This window comes from Neoarius graeffei, chromosome 19, assembly GCF_027579695.1.
Source record: "Neoarius graeffei isolate fNeoGra1 chromosome 19, fNeoGra1.pri, whole genome shotgun sequence".
Classification (NCBI taxonomy): domain Eukaryota; kingdom Metazoa; phylum Chordata; class Actinopteri; order Siluriformes; family Ariidae; genus Neoarius; species Neoarius graeffei.
The window spans coordinates 49044305-49056370 of NC_083587.1; the positions used below are offsets into that span (position 1 = coordinate 49044305).

Consider the following 12066-nt stretch of genomic DNA (forward strand, 5'->3'; position numbering starts at 1 on the left):
TTACTTCAGCTTTTAATTCCACCAAATCCACCATAAAAAGACAGATGTGTATATAGAATCGTGTACGGAGTTTCTATAACCTTGAAGTCTCTCAACTGGAATAGTTTTTAATGTGAGAGTTGCTCTTAGAAAGGTGTCTGCTTTTGACAGCACAAGAATGTGGCACTGCTCAGAATTTTGTCACAGCAGCCAAGGAAGTCAGAACAATAATGCCCGTGTGTGTGTGTGTGTGTGTGTGCGCATGCATGTTTGTTTGCACAATGATGAATACAAATTGTTGGATAATTGCAGCCATATGTGTCTGAACAGATGCGTGTAAATGAAGCCGGTCCACAGACCCCCCACATTTCTCACACTATCATCAGTTATATGTATGAGAAAGAACAAGGATTGGTACATGGGATTACAATAAATGTTCAAACACTTAATATTTCCAAATATGAAACCATTTACACACTAATTCATTGCACAAATTCCAGAAATCTCAGGAACGATTTGGTCTACCAACCAAGCATAATTAATTCAGGTAGACTGAACATGATTATCTCATCTCATCTCATCTCATCTCATCTCATCTCATCTCATCATCTCTAGCCGCTTTATCCTGTTCTACAGGGTCGTAGGCAAGCTGGAGCCTATCCCAGCTGACTACGGGCGAAAGGCGGGGTAAACCCTGGACAAGTCGCCAGGTCATCACAGGGCCTGAACATGATTATAGTTTAGAGAATTGACTAGCTAGAAGTCAACTCTACTCAGTATAATAAAGTTGATATCAGGCTTGTAGTACTCGAGTCCAGGACTTGGACTCGAGTTCGACTCGTGCCCTAATTTTAAGGACCCTTGAATTGACTTGGACTTGAGCACTGATGACTTGGACTCGTGCATTAACTGCATTCGGACTTGTAAATTGGAGACGAGGACTTGGATTTTTTTCTTTATTTTTTGCAACATTTTGCAAAAGATATTTATATCTACATTAATTTCTGTACTAATTTCGTGTCACACCTGCGCGCCTTTAGCGCATGCATCAGATAGACTCTTGGGCATGCTTTGGACAGCGCGTGTGCCAAGCGGACTCACGCACGCGCCGTAAACGACTCGCACCTGCACAGGATTAAGGCGCAATCAGTGCGCCTATATGAAAACTGTAAAACGCACTTACTTTGCGAAGTATTGAGTTGCGGTGCTGACACATTACCGAGCCTTATTTCCTTGTTCGGTTTCCTGATGCCTGATTTCCTGTTTCTCGTCTTTGATTCTGCCGAGTCTACGATAGCCTGTTTGTGCCTCGCTTGACCTATTGCCTATTTCACCATTTTACGATTTTGCCTGCTGTTCTGGATTGTTTACCGTCTTCACTTGTATTAATAAACACACCTTCTGCACTTACATCCGTCTCCCAACCATCTCTGACAGAATACTTCACACTCCCTGATAAAGAGAAGCACATTCACCTGTTCATACGGCATGTTCAGGAACAAACTAATGTTAATGGCGCTAAAACAGCCACCGTCAAACGGTGTGGTTGGAGTCTTGGACTCGGACTTGAGTTAGACTCGACTTGATTTTTTTAATGACTTGGACTTGACTCAGACTTGAACACTGGGGACTCGAGACTGGACTTGGACTCGAGGTTTAGTGACTCAACTACAGCATTGGTTGATATAATCAAACAGTATCGTAATTTCAGCTTAAATATAAATCTGACTGCAGATCAATCAAATTTGTGGCAAAAAAAGCATTAAAACTCAAAATTTGCTTTTTAATGCAAGAAGAACTTTGAAAACTAGCAAGGTAACTGCCTCATCCGTTGACCACATAGCAGTAGTACTGATGCATGCGCCAAGTTTGTTCAGCATCTTGAAGGTGACGTGAGGCAGCGTTACGTGGAAAAGCGTTCCAGGTTGGAGATTGCAGATCCATACAACTTGCCGCAATCCTTGTTCAGGGAAATTCAGAGCTGCGGTGCCGGCGATTTGCCCGATCTGGCCTACCACGACATTTACAATTTTCTCGTTAATCATGTTACACTGGCAAAGCCCTCAAAGCTTACAAGAGCCTGGAAGCTTATAAATATTTTGTTGCGGGATGGATATCTCAGCTATACCTCTGGAAGGTTCCGAAGAAGAACGTCTACTTGATAACCTCACGGGTAAGTGGCATTAAGACGTTTATCATAAAGAGACTATGCAGGACGTTTTATCGCTTATTTAGTCATTTTAATACAGAATTTACTCTGATGAAATTATTCAGACACTCCAACGCCCCCCCTAAAGAAAAAAATTGGATCTGCGCGATTTAGCCGTGAAAAAGGCGGCATCCGCCATTTGCATCCCTGTTTAAACTCATAGGTTAACCGACTTTAACCGGCTAATGAGGCTCGGTGGTCAGTCAAGATTTTTTTTTAGTTTTCGCCATCCCTACTATGGATTGGCCTTTCAAAGGCATATATGAGCCAAAAAGATAAAACATTGTCATAGACTAGGCCAGGGTAGTAGGGCTAGGCATAGCCATTTTAAACGTTAGAGATCAAGCGGACTGACGGCCACAAACACTGTTCTGTCTAGTTTCTAAGTATGCAGTTATCATTCAATCCGAAAATCAACTTAACAGATGTACTGGGAGTATTGAATTAGAAGATTACACCTACCTGATATGAAGTGTTCACTACAAATTCGGCTGGTAGAACTGGGGTACCAGTTTTCTCTTCGCACAGCGGACACCCATTTTGCGCGTCTCTCCGCGTCTGCGGGGAATCTATAAAATGACAGGCCCTCCTTTTGGCCCTGTCTATTGGTACAACCAAATGCTGAACAAGATATAACCATTCTCGAAAGATCTACTCCCACACACTTGATAATTAGAACGGGTTCGTCTAAGTTCTATGCGCGACCTTGCCGTCCAAAATGGCGGATAAACAAATATCACGTGACCTCGAGGTAGAGAGGTAGGCTAGACAGACTAATGGACTAAAGCATTGCTGCCTTTCTCTCTTTAATTAGAGACGAAGCAAAGGTTAAATCATGAATGGCATTGTGGGTAATGTAAGAAACTGTTAGCTGTAGTAAAAAGTACACCAACATGTTGATGAAAGAAGTTTAGATGAGAAAAGTCAACTCGGAAATTAATTACGAAATAAATCTTGGATGATATATTAATTACAAAGATCAATCTAAGTTGTTAACAGCAGATTTTTCCTCTAATGGCTGAGCCACTACTATCCACAAATAAATTACTGTACTGCAGTAGTTAGACGTGTATTGTTGAAAGTAAATTAATATAGTAATCTGTCTTGTGTACCTTATTGTATTACTGAATCCTATTTCTGACACTGTTTACAAAACTGGATTTTCCCTGAACCAAAAATGAATGTAAACCCACTCCAGCCCTCGTTCCCTCTTTCTTTCTTGCTTTCTGTGTCTCAGGGATTAGATTTGAGGAAAGTGTTGGGGAATTCTTTGGGAAAATCTTCCTCAGGATAGATTCTTTGTGAAGGGTTGTCTCCCAAAAGATACGAAGAAAAATCTCAGACCAGTTTCTTTCTTTAATACTGGTTTACTGAATTTAAACCAAAATCCTTTCAGTGAAATCTCTTCATAAGTTTCAAGGACATGCTGTCCAATTTATTGGTTTTATGAAATTAAAGAAATTACCATTTTCCAAGGGGTGGCACGGTGGTGTAGTGGTTAGCGCTGTCGCCTCACAGCAAGAAGGTCCAGGTTTGAGCCCCGTGGCCGGCGAGGGCCTTTCTGGGCGGAGTTTGCATGTTCTCCCCGTGTCCGCGTGGGTTTCCTCCGGGTGCTCCGGTTTCCCCCACAGTCCAAAGACATGCAGGTTAGGTTAACTGGTGACTCTAAGGCCCTGTCCATATGGCAACGGATTCAGGTGAATCCAATACAATTGTTTATCGTTTCGGCCTGGCGTCCACACGGCACCGGCGTTTTGGGTGCCCCAAAACGCAGTCTTTTGAGAACGGGTTCCAGAGTGGAAAGATCTGGCAACGTTGCCATTGCGAAGTCGTCTGGATGAGTAGAACGGATTTGTTTACGATGACATCACAAACACATGACTGTGAGTGCTTCACGCCGGGTAGAAGTGTAACGAACTCGATGCGAGTTGTCAACAAATCCTATAACTTGGTTCATGAAACGCGCTTACAAAATATTTTCACTGTGAATATTTATTGTGTAATGGTGCAAAGTGAGAGAGAGAGAATAGCCCTTAGGGCAGAGTCAATCCCGCCAGCAAAAATAGGGAAAAAAAGGAGTGATCTCACCTCTTCAGATGTTGGTTTAAATCCTACAATACATTCTTCAAAAAGGGCGTAGAAGAACAAATTAATCCATCAACGTGTAGCATTCAATTTATTCCGGACCATTAAAGACGCCGCCTTCCGCTTAGAATCATACGTCATCCTCGCCGCCATATTGGATGGGTCAAAGCGGAGAATAAAGATGCCTCATTCATGTACCAACAGGTTTGCCGTCCAAACGAGATCACATGGGATTACCTTTCACAGGTGAGACTGGAAGAATACTTTTCATTGTATTTGGTCATTATAATGTAATTTTACGAACAGATTTTCCTGACTTTGTGGTTAATATGAAGTCTCGCGCATAATAGTTTATGCGCATGCGTCCTTACTTCTTCTATTGTTCTGGTGTCTCCGAAGGGACCGTCTTACAGCGCCCCTAGAGGTGTGGCATGTGTATTGCATCGTTTTCAGCAAGCGTTGCGTTGCCATATGGACCTGATATTTTACTGATCGTTGCCCATATGGACGCGATATTTTTTTAAATAACATCTCGTTGCCGTTGTTGTGTGGATGTAGCCTAAATTGACCGTAGGTGTGAATGTGAGTGTGAATGGTTGTCTGTGTCTATGTGTCAGCCCTGTGATGACCTGGCGACTTGTCCGGGGTGTACCCCGCCTCTCGCCCATAGTCAGCTGGGATAGGCTCCAGCTTGCCTGCGACCCTGTAGGACAGGATAAAGTGGCTAGAGACAATGAGATGAGATGAGACAGTTTTCCAACTCTAATGAATTAAAATCAGTATCAACCATCTGCCAATTAAATATTATGTTTATTCCATTACTTTTCATTGGTAACAAAAATAAAAAACAATGGCAGTGCTACAATAAAATCTATATACCCCAAATAGTTTATATCTAATTCTCTCTCAACTTTGCTTCCATGGGTAATCTAACCTGAATGCTGTTTCTAAGAACTGCTGCTGTAATCATAAAGACTATCCTGTGCTCATCCCAGGGTGTATGCGCATACTGAACATCCCTTCAGCACACTTAGGTGGGGTTTACATTAGACCGTATCAGCGGATCATCAGATTAACGTTTTTAAAAACGATTAGCGTGCACACAGCAACGCCAATACATGATTTGCGTGCACACAGCAACGCCAATACACGGATACGCTAATCACATGACTAATTAGATGGCACGTAAGTTGAAATGTGTGAATGTATAATGTGTAAATTTCTCCTCAGCGGCTCGGCTCCGCAGGCATCCTGCGCTCCAAATCACTCCGCCCTGAACAGCGAGTGCCCTCTGGAGGGTGCGCACTCCCCGGCCCTGCGCAGCTCACAGAGCGCGCGAGTGAAGCGCACGAGCAGTGATTCGGGACTGAGCCGCTGTGTGTGTGATCCCAGTGCATATCGGGCATGCGCAAGTCACTCACCACTTGCAAGTGGAAGGATGGCAAGCCTAAAGACAATCATAACTACACAATGGGCAGTATTTGCATCAGTATTTGCAGTATTTTCATACTTTTATACTCTTTAATGAAAGGTGATACAAGGCGGAAGTCCGCGCCGTTTTTCAGCAGTCGCGTCACATGACCAACGCCAGCGAATCAGGAAGGTGGATGTCACAGTGACGTTGTCCAATGACGACGTCAGCTAGAGCTCAGCACAGCGTATCCGCGTATCCTCAATGTTTACATAGCACCGGACCAGACATGAACTGGGTTGAATACGTGGGCCCTGGCGGATTCCCGTTTCCCGGCGTTTTAATGTGAACGGACAGTGCATCCGCGAAGAAAACGAGACAGATACGGTCTAATGTAAACTTGGCCTTAGTACTGTCTGACGTTACAGTATACATTTGTAGACAGTTTTTTCCTTCCACCATTACAGGGATTCTGGATTTCTGTCAAGCTGTTTTGTGACAATGTCTGTTGTTAAAAATGCTATACAAATGAAACTGAATTGAATATTTAAATAATATTGGCTGGCATTGAGTGATATATCAGATATATTCCATTCAGCGAGCATGATCTTGAACGAGTCGAAGATGAGTTCAGTGTCATGCTAGCTGAATGGAATATATCTGACATACCACAAAAAACACCATTATTATTATTATTATTATTATTATTATTATTATACACATTTGATGGAACAATTATAGATTTTACACAAAGTTCAGAACAGGGCGGTAACTTACCAATATTGAATGCTGATTCTGATTGAATGTAATCTGTCAAGCCAATGTACTGTACAAAGTCAAAGTTCTAACAATAAAAATGGTCCAAGTCCAAAAATCCTGAACAACCCAACTTATATGCAAGCTATATACAGGTTGACAGTTCAAGTTCAGAGTTACTTTTGGTCGTAGTTAATTGTTCCATTGCAGTTGTTCAAAACAAAAGGGCTTTGCTGAGTGAAGTCCATGAGTGAAGTCCTCTTGTAAAAGTCTCCGTCACTTTTCCTCACCTCCAAGTAGAACTTTGACAATATTTCCGCTATTGCTGTCTTTTCCAGTTTTTCAATGTCCGTTGGTCTGTTTTTCTTTTGTAAATATGTGTGAAGAATATCCAGTGAAGTTTTGGTCACCTTTCGGGTGTTCAGCGCATCTGTCTCTATAAATCTTCGGCCATGTTTATGAACAAACTGTCCAAGTCACTCACTCGTATGGAAGTTTTACATCTCCGACGTGTCTCTTTTCTAGTTTTTCAATGTCCATTGGTATGTTTTTCTCTTGTAAATATGTGTGAAGAATATATAATGAAGTTTTGGTAGCCTTTCAGGTGTTCGGCGCGTCTTTAGTTTCAGTTTTCAGTTTATTTATTTAGTGCTTAAACCAAGCACTGAGTTAACCCTGTCTTCTCTTTTTCCCAGCCGACAAAGAAATTATGTGCTCATGCGCAGCAGAAAAGTTGTCATTGGATCTTTGCATGAGCTCCATTGTGTGACGTTGTGTTGTCTTGACAACGTGCAATATTATAACAATATTGCATGCTCATTCTCCATTGGGGAGAGTGGTGTAATACCTGGAGGATGAGCGATATGATAGCAATATTGCGTACCATCAATAAATCCACTAGAAGGGAATAGAACACGTTTTTATTCCATGGAAAAAGTGGCCCATATGTATAATAATTGAATAATATTGTCTGGCGTTGAGTGGTATATCAGATATATTCTATTCAGCTAGCATGATATTGGATGAGTCAAAGCAGAGTTCAGTATAATGCTAGCTGAATGGAATAGATCTCATATATCATGAAAAAAAGCCAGTCAATATTATTGTTTTTTATTATTATTATTATTATTATTATTATATACACACATTCCTTTCATGTGTTCAACGTGTCTCTCTTTCAAAATTCTCTCAAAATCTTCCGTATTTAACGCAGCAAACCTGGTGGCCATGTTTGTTTACAGTAGAGCCCTGCACTCCCGCAGGAGTCCCGCGGGACCCGACGCAAAGCAGTGCGGCACGGGACAAATTTTGAAAGCTCATTGCGGGCGGGAGGGGGAGTGCACAATGCGGGAGCGGGCGGGAAAGGTGATAAGCTGCAGTCCCGCTAACTAAAAACGTGTTTAAAATAAAATTTATAAATTAATTTATGTCTATCATATATAATTTGTGCTGGATATTTTATTTGGCATTAATAAAAACATTTTAAGGTGCCTAAATTTGCGGATGTGGTCTAATCTCGCGTATGTTTCCGATTCCTTTCCGCTCTTCCGTGTTTGAGCTCTCCAATCATGGCAGAAGAGCAGAGCTCCTCTAGTGAAGCTCACAATGGGTATCTCTGTAAAGCCTCAGCTGCGCATGCCGCCTGGCAACGCGCACCCTCGCTACGTGCGCTAGGTGAAGGATCGGTCAGTGGAGAGCTCAGCTAAGCTCAGCATGTTTAATTCCCCAAGCCAATGACAAGAACTTCCGTGAGAAATAACGCGAACGTCTGCATCATGCGGGATTTGCGGGCGGGAGCGGGACAAAATATGTCAGGCGCGGGCGGGAGCGGGACTGAAAATCATAATTCTTTGCGGGAGCGGGACTGCACAATGCGGGAGCGGGACTGAAAATTCTGTCCCGCGCAGACCTCTAGTTTACAAATTGTCACAGTCACTCGCTATTGCGGAAGTTTTACGTTGCCGACATGTGATGTCATGTCGTCTTGACAACCATGCAATATTGTAAACCATATTCAGTGCTCCTTCTCCATTGGGTAGAGTGGCGTAATATACGTAGGATAAGCGATATGCTAACAAGATTGCATGCTATCAAACCAAATGAATGAAACCCTGAAAAATGTAGGGAATAGAATACATGTTTTATTCCATCGACAAAGTGCTCTGTTTGGATAATAATGTATATTGTAGTATATGTACTCTTGAGACTATTGTAAAAATGCAATCTGTTATAGTAGTCAAGTGTCTAATAAGTGCAGAATTAATCAGTAAATCAGTTCTATAACCAAATGCTATATAAAATTCCTCATAGTACAAGAGGTTTTTTTCATGGGGGGCGGCTAAACAGTACAGTTAAGCATCGCCATGTCCATCGTATAAACCCATCCTCACCCTTGAAATTATTTTACAATTTGACCACTGTTCTTACAAACACACTTAATTTTGTTGACACTTTTGTGGTCTGCCCCCATCCTCTTCTCCTTTCCCATGCTCCAGTCATCTATCCTGACCTGAACTCTCCATCTCAGGCTTTTTAAAGAGGTGTTTGCCCCGTGGAGAATGACACAACAGAAACATGAACCGCAAAATGGAGGGTGTTTCCCTTCATCACACCTCCTTCACTGTCGTGAAATGTGTATTTTATTTTAATCGTATTTTGCTAAGAGTTTCTATGAGGCTTGAATTCATAAATCATCATAACTGTTTGGACTTCTTTGCAAATCGGTTAAGGCGCTTGTAAGCATTTTCATAAACTTGAACTATATCATACAGTGCTTTAAGAAGGTGCTATAATTATTATAAGGTGAACCTAAAAGTATTGCCACAAAATGCCGACATTTACGATGAACTGTAACATGTTTATAATGCAGAAAGGAATTTACAAGGCTTATAAAAATGCCTCGTTATAAAAATGCAAGGGATATGAGCCCACTTATAAAGCTTTATGAGTACAGGTTTCATATAAAGTGTCACCAGTATTTCTTAAGCAATTATGGGGACACGAACATTTTCTTAAGCCTAGTTCACGTGATTTCCCAGTCACCGAATCATTTGAGGGAGGGACCTGCGACAACCTTCCCAAACAGTACGCACTCTGATATTTTCAAGTGTGTTTGTTTTTCCTGGCGATGAACCGTTTTCTTGTGAGCCCTTCTGCGACTAGTTCCAAGAACAGCAACGAGAACGAAGTCATGAGAATCCAAGATGAAATCAAATTCATCTCCTGTCATGCGCAGCAGATCCCTGAATCCAGTTTATTCTCCACTGTGTGGGAGGGCAAGGACAAAATGTAAGAACAATAATTGTGTTGATAAGAAATGATTTGTCATACCCAAGTGGATGTTAGGCTGTTAGGAGCAGCACAAATAAACACAGTAATTTTTGCACTGTACCTCCAGTTCTCTTTGCAGAACAGTCAACCCTCTGTGCCCATGTCTACCCAAGAACTATTTCCTCTACATTTTTCTTTAATTTCTCTTTTTTTGTTTTATACAAAATAGTAATAAAGTCACTTGCATTCGTTTTGTGGGATTCGGGGACCAGACACACACTGGCAGGGAGCTCCACGTGAAAGGTTATGTAGTGTGTGAGCATTATTTGGGATCGCTCGTGTACTCTGCACACCTTGACGTCCACCAAACAACTGAACGCAAGTGATTAAAGCAGTTCAGCGATTCTGTGCGAGTTTTTAAGTTTGCGCTCGGCTTTACGATCCTTTTGATGGTCTTTTAGGGACCTGCCAAATGTCCCCACAAGGTCGAAACTTGCAGATATTCTTATCCTTGTGGGGGCATTTGGTCCTAATCAAGATATAAAAACACACGTGCATGTGCGTGCGCGCGCACACACTTAGAGAGATTAATGACAGGGTCGCAGGACAGCCTGCAGCCTTACTAATAAAAGAGAATAATGAGTTTGTCTAACCTTTAAAGGAGGAGGGTAATGTAATCTCTCTGTCTCCCAGTACAGATACAGTGCAGACTCTTTCTTGACTTGAAAGTACAGTTTGGCTCTGTTCTCTATCCCCCAAATGTAGCCGATTAGCCATGTCTTTGGTGTCCAGAGTTAGTTTCTTTAATTTTACACTAAAATTATGCTAACATCTTTTTAAATGCTTTAGTATTGTGTATAAAACTACATGCCTAAAATTTCACACTCACCCCAGACCATATTGAGTTGCTCAGTGTTTTAGTCAAGCTTGCTTATATGGTTTCTAGCGCTGGAGGACAAATTGTTATCTCTAAGAAGTATATGTATACAACCCCAGTTCCAAAAAAGTTGGGACAAAGTACAAATTGTAAATAAAAACGGAATGCAATAATTTACAAATCTCAAAAACTGATATTGTATTCACAATAGAACACAGACAGCATATCAAATGTTGAAAGTGAGACATTTTGAAATTTCATGCCAAATATTGGCTCACTTGAAATTTCATGACAGCAACACATCTCAAAAAAGTTGGGACAGGGCAATAAGAGGCTGGAAAAGTTAAAGGTACAAAAAAGGAACAGCTGGAGGACCAAATTGCAACTCATTAGGTCAATTGGCAATAGGTCATTAACATGACTGGGTATAAAAAGAGCATCTTGGAGTGGCAGCGGCTCTCAGAAGTAAAGATGGGAAGAGGATCACCAATCCCCCTAATTGTGCACCGACAAATAGTGGAGCAATATCAGAAAGGAGTTCGACAGTGTAAAATTGCAAAGAGTTTGAACATATAATCATCTACAGTGCATAATATCATCAAAAGATTCAGAGAATCTGGAAGAATCTCTGTGCGTAAGGGTCAAGGCCGGAAAACCATACTGGGTGCCCGTGATCTTCGGGCCCTTAGACAGCACTGCATCACATACAGGCATGCTTCTGTATTGGAAATCACAAAATGGGCTCAGGAATATTTCCAGAGAACATTATCTGTGAACACAATTCACCGTGCCATCCGCCGTTGCCAGCTAAAACTCTATAGTTCAAAGAAGAAGCCGTATCTAAACATGATCCAGAAGCGCAGACGTCTTCTCTGGGCCAAGGCTCATTTAAAATGGACTGTGGCAAAGTGGAAAACTGTTCTGTGGTCAGACGAATCAAAATTTGAAGTTCTTTATGGAATTCAGGGACGCCGTGTCATTCGGACTAAAGAGGAGAAGGACGACCCAAGTTGTTATCAGCGCTCAGTTCAGAAGCCTGTATCTCTGATGGTATGGGGTTGCATTAGTGCGTGTGGCATGGGCAGCTTACACATCTGGAAAGACACCATCAATGCTGAAAGGTATATCCAGGTTCTAGAGCAACATATGCTCCCATCCAGACGACGTCTCTTTCAGGGAAGACCTTGCATTTTCCAACATGACAATGCCAAACCACATACTGTATCAATTACAGCATCATGGCTGCGTAGAAGAAGGGTCCGGGTACTGAACTGGCCAGCCTGCAGTCCAGATCTTTCACCCATAGAAAACATTTGGCGCATCATAAAATAGAAGATACGACAAAAAAGACCTAAGACAGTTGAGCAAGTAGAATCCTACATTAGACAAGAATGGGTTAACATTCCTATCCCTAAACTTGAGCAACTTGTCTCCTCAAGGCCAATTTATGCTGACAACCCAGTCCTCGCAGATAGCGTT

At 41.9% G+C, this 12066-nt stretch overlaps 1 protein-coding gene across 1 annotated transcript in view; it reads left to right on the forward strand.

Annotated features, from left to right (window-relative positions):
* Window positions 1-12066, forward strand: part of itga8 (integrin, alpha 8) — a 285429-nt gene that overhangs the window by 59664 nt on the left and 213699 nt on the right. The gene's annotated exons all lie outside the window — the stretch shown is intronic.